This window comes from Scylla paramamosain, unplaced genomic scaffold, assembly GCF_035594125.1.
Source record: "Scylla paramamosain isolate STU-SP2022 unplaced genomic scaffold, ASM3559412v1 Contig22, whole genome shotgun sequence".
NCBI lineage: Eukaryota > Metazoa > Arthropoda > Malacostraca > Decapoda > Portunidae > Scylla > Scylla paramamosain.
This window is the reverse complement of record NW_026973687.1, coordinates 346621-356513: the sequence shown is the minus strand read 5'-3', so window position 1 is coordinate 356513 and position 9893 is coordinate 346621. Positions and strand designations below refer to the sequence as shown.

At 40.7% G+C, this 9893-nt stretch overlaps 1 long non-coding RNA gene across 1 annotated transcript; it reads left to right on the top strand.

Moving 5' to 3' along the window:
* Window positions 1–1148: 1148 nt before the first annotated feature.
* On the top strand, window positions 1149–6223 carry LOC135097483 (uncharacterized). Its single transcript, XR_010265738.1, has 2 exons — window positions 1149–1358; window positions 6020–6223. It is a non-coding gene; the product is annotated as an uncharacterized LOC135097483 (long non-coding RNA).
* The last annotated feature ends 3670 nt before the right edge of the window (window positions 6224–9893 follow it).

Sequence of the window (9893 nt, the reverse complement as noted above, 5' to 3'; positions counted from 1 at the left end):
TTTATTTCTGTGGAGTGTAGGTTTGATATCGTCGTGCAACATGCGATGAAACCAGTGTTCAGTTTGAGTGCGGTTGAATATTGTTATGGAAACACTGTTTATTTAGTGTCAGTGCATGTCTCTCTCTCTCTCTCTCTCTCTCTCTCTCTCTCTCTCTCTCTCTCTCTCTCTCTCTCTCTCTCTCTCTCTGCTAGCAAGATATTTCCCATCTATATAATCAGGAATTAACAGAGGAACGGAAAAACACCCGATGGAGAGAGAGAGAGAGAGAGAGAGAGAGAGAGAGAGAGAAAGAGAGAGAGAGAGAGAGACGCCCGTGCTATGAAATTAATTTACTTTAACGTAGCTTCATTTCCGTCATAATATCATCACCGTTATCAAAAAATCTTTTATCTTGTCTTGACAACTCTGAGATGTATGCTTGACATTGTGTGTGTGTGTGTGTGTGTGTGTGTGTGTGTGTGTGTGTGTGTGTGTGTTCTGGATCTGTGTGTACTTTGGAATAATGTTTGGTGTTAGGTATTGAAAGCTTTGACGTGGTAGATGACAGATGACTTTTGTTTGAGTTCATTCGTGCAGACGTTGTGCTTCCAAGCCTAGGACGAGCGTGTGTGGGAGTAGGAGGGTAGGAGGGAAAGGGGAAGGCTAGGACGGGGGATCATAGTGGAGCAAAGGACTAGACAGGACAGGAGTACCAGTCTGTGCTTCACGTAGCCTTCCCTCTTTCACGCACTGTTCTCTTGGTGTGACAGCCTCTTTCCTACTTGTCGTAACAATACGCAGTTCTGTATTTTAGTTCCCATACGTCAATGTTAGTTTTGTCTGTTTGCTGTGTTTGCTGGTGGATGTGTGTGGCTTAGCCAGTGGGAACAGTTGACGATATATATATATATATATATATATATATATATATATATATATATATATATATATATATATATATATATATATATATGTGTGTGTGTGTGTGTGTGTGTGTGTGTGTGTGTTTTGGGTCAGTTTCATGGTTCAATATATATACTTTTGACACTGCCATATGAATGTATGTATGTATGTATATGTATGTATTTATGTATGTATTGCATGTATGTATATCCTTTATCTGTAATCATACATTTACAGATAAACGTCCACCTTCCGCAGGTATGTCGTGGTGGAAGAGTTGGTAGCCCTGCACATGGCCATCCGAGAATTACGTCATAGGTGGGCACAAGCCACAGTCATTCGCCGGCGCCTCCCTGCAGTCTTAGGTAGCAGCGGCGATGCGTAGTGCTGTTGCTTTGTACTGAGTGAGCGTGAAAGAACCCTCGTGACGATATATGGTGATGGACGTGTGGGCCTTTATGTTGTGGAAATAGGTGAGATTTGTCTTGATTTCCACCGTAGTATGAGTTAAATTGAGGTGAAGGAGTGAAAAGAACTATAAGGGTAGTTAGTGGGTAGGCTTGTTTGGTAACGTCTTGTCTGGACTCTTGAAGCTCTCCAGGAGTTGTGATTAATGTTAATGCTTTGCTGCTTATTAAACTTAATGATCCCAGAGGCAATATCGTACATGTGCAAGGTAGGTGTGATTGCAGGGAGTGGTGTTACGTTGGAAGTAGGGGGGCAGGAAGAAAAGCCACACGCACGCTCTCCAGCTGAAGACGAGTAAACAACAATACATATAGGAAATATAGGCGGACAGGCGTACAGGTGGAAGTAGGCAGGCAGGGGCATGAGAGGTCAGGCGGGCAGCTGCTCTCTGGCTTCCTTGTTTCGGCAGGTTCGTAAATCACCTCGCACACCCTCGCTTCCCCACCTCCACGTGAATCCACTCATTACATACATACTTATCTAGCAATTACAACGTCACTAAGTACAAATCGAGCCCAGTATTCTGGTCGTTACAGTGGGGAAAACAGTGGTGGTGGTAACTATCGGAAGAGCGAAGTGACGGAACAAGCGGTAGCGGACAGGAGTACCAACCTTTGCGATACATCTGTGCTCTGCTTCCATTTTCAATTTCGTATATTATATTTCAGTGTGTCTTAAACGATGTTCTGCCGTACCACTCACTACTGTATTTAGTCGTATTATTCATTTTGTTGCTCAGAGTGAAGGAGATTGTAAAAATGTACTTTTAAGGCATTACAATATTTACCAGCGCTGAATCGTATTTCGGATATGTTGGTACCCTTAAATGTCGATGCAAATATAACACGCAGGTAATAAGACTAATGGAATTCTGCCATAAGTACTGCTTATTTGCTATGTGTGAAGTGACAGAAGCACGTGCAAATCTTATTCTGAATCTCTACTTTCGAAATAAAAGATACGTGTTCATGTTGATTAAAGTGGGAGAGAGGAAAGGGAGGAGAAGGATAGAAGGATCTCATCTCCTCGACTTTTAAAGCTCCCTCCCTCTGGCTCGTTACTTTGTGGTGTTTATTCGATGTTTGTTCATCTTAACTGTTCCATTGGCATTATCTATTAAGTAAGGAAGATACTATAGCAGTGGTGTAGTACTGATTGATCTGATGGTGGTTATCTATGCTGGTGGAGAACCAGCTGCGCAGTAACTGTTCCCCTCAACAAGTCTCATTTTAGCGTAAATCAGATTATGTCACGATTGCGTTGTTGATAAATGGATATCCGCACTCTCTTCGCCTCTTATTTTCCATTCCATTTCGACAGAACCTTTTGTAGAGGACGGTGATGTCTTGGGGTGTGTTGGCAGCGGTGCGCGTCGCCATCATGGATGACGTCATCAAGTCTGCTGGGGAGAAAAATAATGCTGCTTCGCTGTTTTTTTTTTTTTTCTACTTACTGATTACTTATTATTTATGTGGAAATATAAATTATTTATGTGGGGAGAGAGAGAGAGAGAGAGAGAGAGAGAGAGAGAGAGAGAGAGAGAGAGAGAGAGCGCAGTAGATTACGTAGGCATCATATTATTCTTTGGATTGTTTACTTTGCAGGTATGCGAGCATGCGTATTCTCCTTAACACTAGCCTTGCGAATGGTGATAAACATGGCCAGTTTTAATAATGGTGATGGTACATGCTTGCTTTCACTTCATCTTGAGCAATGAAAGGCGTGTTTATGTTGTGGAGTGTCTGGAGTGAGCAGATCTGTGATACAGGCACTGAGGGAATGTTTGATGAGGCGGGAGAGCTTAGGGAAAGTTGTGTGTTGTCATGTCCAGCTGTGTACCTTCTGCATTACTGCCCACTCACTGTTATGTAGGTTAGGTTAGGATAAACTTGTATTAGGAGATAGGGAAATGTTAGGGGGCAGGATAATTTAGGCTAGGCTGAGCTTAATGTTCCTTAAGAGATAGGTTAGAATAGGCTAGGCTAAATTTATGTTAGAGTAAACATTTGAGGTCCCAAGGGTTAGGCTAGGCTAAATTCATGTTAAAAGGTAGGTTAGGTTAGATTACACTAAATTTATGTGAGGTCTCAAGCACTGGATCAGGGGATAGTTTGAACATATCAACTACCCAGCGATGACCTCCCTCAACGTTTCCCTGTTAGGTTGTCTCACAACACAGGGGGGACAGTCACAATTGACTTATTTAACGCAATTCTACTTCATGCACCTAATACACTCGCATCCTTAATTCAGAATTTGTATATTAGTTTTGGTTAATCCTTCTGGCTCGTTTTCCTTGGGGATTGACACCTCATTGGACCTTTTTTATATATAAATTTAGTTGTCCTTAATCATTACCCCATTTACAATAAAGAAAAAAAGTGATCGGTTAAGACAGGCTAAAGTCACCATGTTGGAAGATAGGTTTGACCAGATTAAGCTAAGCTTGTGTTAAAGAGATTATTAATGTTTGATTGAATTATTGATTTGTGGGTTACGTTAGGTTAGCTTAAAACTGTCATAGGATACTTGTACTACTTATATTAGTATTTGATTTACCGTGTGGTTGACTTGAGACGCTGCAGCAAAGTCAGTGAATCAGCAACTCCCGCTAATCGTCCCCTGCGTGTGGACAGTTTGCATTATGGATCAGTTAGCATGACAAACACTTCACTTCCCTCCCCGTGATCAACTGGAGGCGAGGTGTTGCATCAAGGGAGGCAGTGAGTGGGCGTGCCATTCACTGCTTCATTTCCCAAAGCCATAACTTGAAATGCAAGACAATTTAGCACAGGTAACAACAAGGGGACGCCATAGTAATGAACACGCTACATTTTCTTTCTATCACCGTCTCATGCTTACCATATCAGAGAGAGAGAGAGAGAGAGAGAGAGAGAGAGAGAGAGAGAGAGAGAGAGAGAGATGTGTGTGTGTGTGTGTGTGCGTGCGCGCATTATCCTCAACTGTATCAAATATTCTGTTCAGTAATCCCCCGCCACACACTACAGCACACACAAACTCAATTTTCTCTTAATGGAGTGGAGTGAGAGTAAACAGTGAGGTGGAGCTTGTAACGTGGCCTTGCTGGGTAGTGGACAGTGGACATCCTGCCGAGTGGGGCTTGATGGAGTCTCTCTCTCTCTCTCTCTCTCTCTCTCTCTCTCTCTCTCTCTCTCTCTCTCTCTCTCTCTCTCTCTCTCTCTCTCTCTCATATTTATATTAGAAGAATCCAACTTTGGGAATAAGAATAATTCGTTATTTTTTTTTCGTGTTTCTAGTATTTGATTTATGTGGATTTTACTTGAGTTAATTTAATGTCGCTTTGGTCATTTATTTGTGGAAACTTATTTTGTGGAAGTGTGAGGAAGAAGAACAAGCTTACTAATTTAAGAAGGATATTGAAAGCCAGTCATTCTTCCCCTTTCATGTGATTTTGATATACTTGATCCTTATAACGACTTGCTTATATTGAAGGTTCAGCCTTGCATCATAAGCTTGGGAAGATCAATTATGCAACGGAGGGAGAGGAATATAATATTAGTTTGGATGCTAGCAGTGACTGATTGTCTTTACCTAATCCTTGTAATTTCAACACTTGGTGATGTTCATACTGGTATGATGTCTTCAATGAATCTTACAGGAGGTCAGAAGTGCTTGCAATGGGATATGACTAGGAAATCTTACAGTATTAAAGTGGTATATTTTTAATGCTTTCTCAAATACGAGTACACTTGTTTTACAGAGAACAAGAATGGTGCCTCATATTTCTTAGAACACTTGCGTCAAGGTGATCACGATTAGTACCTTTCAGAGAAGAACAGGGAACAGGGAAAGTAGTTAGGAAGTTAAGTAGAGTTTGGATGGTGTTGACAATAGTAGCTATACGTGATGCAGAAAGGCAGGACATTTTTTACGGATATGGTGATACATAAGGAATGGGAGAAACGAGGTCACCTGGGTCATTTAGGAAAGTGGAAAGGAGGTCAAAAAAGACAAAGATTTTAGAAAACGGCAGACATTGAAAAAATGAAAATACTTGCTAGAGTATTAATCTGCTGCTGCTGCGGTACTAAAAAAAAAAAAAATGAAAAGCAAAGTTGAGCTTGTTATCGTCACACCTCATGACACAAGAACAGAGGGCTCCAGTACGAGACCTTGTGTTTGTAAGAGTTAAGAAATATAAGTGATCCTCGTCATTAATTCAGTGAGGGTCGTTAGTCTGCCAAAACATGCGGGAGTGAGCACCTGATTAGCCTTGGTAATACGATGATTGGCTGCCGACTAACTCGCCTGTTTAATTCATTCCGTTCGTGCCGCCATCACCACGTGTAGTGCACATGTGGGGAGTCCTGGGGCACTAATTACCATGAGAGAGAGAGAGAGAGAAAGAGAGAGAGAGAGAGAGAGAGAGAGAGAGAGAGAGAGAGAGAGAGAGAGAGAGAGAGAGAGACCAAGCTGCTGCTATTATACTCGGAAACTTAAATTTCCTAGTGTTGAGGGGTACTGACCTTCCTTGATTGCCTTTTTAGCGTGCCTCAGCATCAGTGTTTGGTGCTCCCAGCCACCGGCAGTGTGTTGAGACTTAAAAGTGTCCATGTAACGGTAAATTATTTATGGGTCAATGTTTTTAAAAATTGTGTTTTTGATTTGCTTTTTATTCTCTTAGTTGAGGGGCGGGGAACACTTAATGGGTGGATGACCATCATCAGGACCGCCATTCCACCACATTCATGGCCATCCTACCCGCGCTCATCCAGTCACGTCCCCATAGTGCAGCGCCCCTCATCTGTATGTATGCTGAAGAGACACGGAAAAATGAACACTCGTGTCTCTGTGAAATATTGTGCGCCATAAAGTCTCTTGTCCTCTACGGCTTTTTTTTTTTATTCCTTCCTATAATATTTATAGAAGAGTCCTCTTGCCACACATAAAACTGGGTATTCATGTATATTGTTACGGTAGGATCAGGAACGTGGAAATAAGGATATTTAACTGTGTGTGAAGTGTTGTGCTGACTAAAGTAGTGTGTAGTGCCTCATCAGATAGCAAGACAGTGTTGGAATGCTTCAGGGAGATAAGGGGAGGGCGGGCGACAGGGATCCAGTATGCAGGAGGAGAGTATTAGGAACCGGAGCAAATGCAAACTTGTTATAGTCACCCTGGAGTGGATTCCAAGGAGCGGCTGGTGGAGTAAATAAAATTAATTCATACAAGACATAGCCATTGGGTTTTTTTTTCATGTTGGGAAGGATATTCACTACGATTAGCGTATAAAACTGCAACACTTTTTTGTTTTTATCTTGCTACCAAAGCTGTCATTTGTTTACTGACTTACATAACACACTGTTGTTCAACTCTAGACTTTTAATTTAATTTAATTTATTTTTTTTTTTTTTTTTGTCGCTATGATTAAGTGGTTAAATTACGATTTGTTATTAAGGTACAAATGTATATTTGTTACTTCATCACCTGAGTGTGGAGTACAGGTGCATCACGACACCTCCCCACCTGTCACAGTACTTAACACAGGCATGTCTTCCACTAACCACAACAAAAAAAAAAAGAAAAAGAAATAAGTAAATAAATAAAATGAATAAAAAAAGAGGAAGAAAAACGAACCAATCAATTGAAGCAGCCAGAGGCATTCGTGGAGACACAAGACACAGCGCAGTCTGACCCTGACCATTGTCACGCCAACAAAACTGGTGCATTTGTTACTTCAGTTTGAACTGCACCGAATGTGACATGTGGACAAGGACGGCCAGGGAGAACGTGTCCCCACTGAATCTGACTTGGATGAGGACGCACAACATTATCAAACATTTCTACGTCTTATCGCAACATTTCACAGGCTGTAGTAATAGTCATTGTAGTTTTCTAGGTCTTTATTGGGATTTTAATTATTATTTATTGGGATTTAATTATTATTTAACCCAAACTAATTATTAGTGTGGCCTTTGATAACAGGTCTGTGATTAAGCTTGTTCACTGCTTATGACACACAGCTTTGTATGATGAACTACTCTCTCATTTCCTTCCCTTCATTACATAATGGAAAAAAAATCTTCTACTGTAATTTGCTGTCTTGTACATACGTATGTGATTATTAAAATTGTGTGCAGTACTTTGTGTTGCAAAGTTTAGCGCATTACAGTGAAAAAAAAAAAAACTTTTGATCTATTTTCTTTATCGTAGATGCCTGTTATAATTACATACAGTGCTTTTTAGTGTCATAAACTGCAGCATTAACACAGTAAAATAGCTAAAGAAAACTCACATAACTCACAAACACGAAGCAGCATGTACACACACGTTCCCCTTGCTCGTGCCGTGTCAGTGTGTGCATGTGATGGCGCGATACATCTCCCACCAACCTGGACGCCACAGCCTCCTTATTTTTCATTACTGGCGCGTAGAGTGCGGGATAACTCACAGCTTGCAGGGGGAAATTGATGGCACCTGTATACAAGGTGGAAGATTATTTATAGGCGTGGTATATTGAGAGAGAATTTGTAGGTGGCGTGTTTAGTAGGTAGGAGAGAGAGAGAGAGAGAGAGAGAGAGAGACTAATTTACATCATACTAAATGGAACGAATAATTTTCAGTATTCATAAACGTTGCTTGTTTTAAGAATAATTTCGTTGGCCAGTGGTTGTTATGTTTTCAGTTAATTCCCTCACCGTCAGTCACGTTCGCGCCAATGCTCCACTCAGCACACTTGTCCCTCTGTGCGTTCCCGGGGCGACAGTTGTTGGGTAGAGGGACGTGAGAAGACACGGGATTTCTCTTGCACGTTGAAAGCTTGGCTGATTGATTGCAAGGACGGGGGATGGTAACGTGAACTTGAATATTGCTTGTCCAGTAAATGGCATTAAATCTTACGTTCATTGTTCTTTGGGTCGTAATAAAAACATAGATATATATTTCTATAAAAGTAAACAAAAAAAAAATCTTATGAATAGTAACAATAAAACAAAATTCTAATGACAAAAGAAAAAAAATGAAAATAACTGTCCTGTGAAGGGTAATTGAAGACTTAAGTTAATTTTCATACGAATAATAACGAACACTTAAACATTTTGTACTATGAAAGAAAAGTCAAACTGGAAATTCATTGGCCTTTCGTTAATACGTCAAGTAAATTGGCCGGTTAATGAAAAAAGGATCAAGACAAAATACTTGAGCTCGATACTGGATTACACTTGACGTGTCCATTATTTACCTGTGTTGCTCCTCTAATAAATATAAATCTCCAGGTAAAATAATATAACCATTTCTATGCCGTACATGTCAGAGAGAGAGAGAGAGAGAGAGAGAGAGAGAGAGAGAAAAAATGTAAATGAAAATGACACATAAATGAAAGAAATATGAGTTAGAAGCAGGTATCAATCTTAAAAAGGAACAAAAGAAAAGAATGGAGAAAGGGAAGAACAGAAGCATGCAATAAGGAATATTGATAAAAGTAAGTCATAAGGCGAGCGAGCGAAGGGAGCCTGAAAAACAAACAAATAAGGACATCAAGACAAACACGGGGAACAAATAAAAAGTTACATTAAAATCAGTGAGCGAAAGAAACGCACACACACACACACACACACACACACACACACACACACACACACACACACACACACACACACACACACACACACACACACACACACACACACACACACACACACACACACACACACACACACACACACACATGAAAAGGACGTGGATGAATGGACGAAAAGAGGAGAATGTGCAGGAAAAAAGACTGAACGGGGAGGAGGAGCACGAAAAGAAGACGAAGAAGTAGAAAAAGAGAAGAGAATTTATGAATAAACAAAGGAGAGACAAAATAAATAAGAGGAAAAAAAAAAAGACGAGAAGAGAGGTAAGGGGGAGGGAGGAGGCTGAGGTAGGAGAAGGAAAGAGACAAGGAGGAGGAGGAGGAGGAGGGCCATAAGGGTACCATACTGGTAGTCATCTGCAGTAACTTAACTAATGAGGATAATACACCTTTGCGTAGATGAGTGGAACGGACTCAGTAATCATGTTGTTAGTGGTGGGACATTAGGGAGCTTTAAGAGAAGATCAGACGGGTTTATGGATGGGGATGATAGGTGGAAATAGGTGGGTATATTTCACACAGGGACTGCCACGTGTAAGCCTGGTCGCTTCTTGCAGCTTCCCTTATTTCTTATGTTCGTTCCTATGACTCACTCACTCTCTGATTCTGCGTCGTCATTTTACACTTAACAGAGCTTTGTTATTTTTTCCCACCCAACCCAAAATAACAAAGAAATATTCAGTTTTGCGAATACGTGTTAGATTGATAAATCTTAAAATATTTAAGTGTTGTAACATTGTCTACATTGGCGGCTGCAGAACTACAGACAGACATGAAGACGGAGAGAAAGAGGAGAAAAGCGACAAGGAAACAAGAAGAACTAGAATGAAAAGTGACTTTGAGTAAAATAAAGATGAAAGGAGACGAAACTGGAAGATGAGAATGGAAAAAAGGTGATGATACACAGTACGTTCATTGTCAG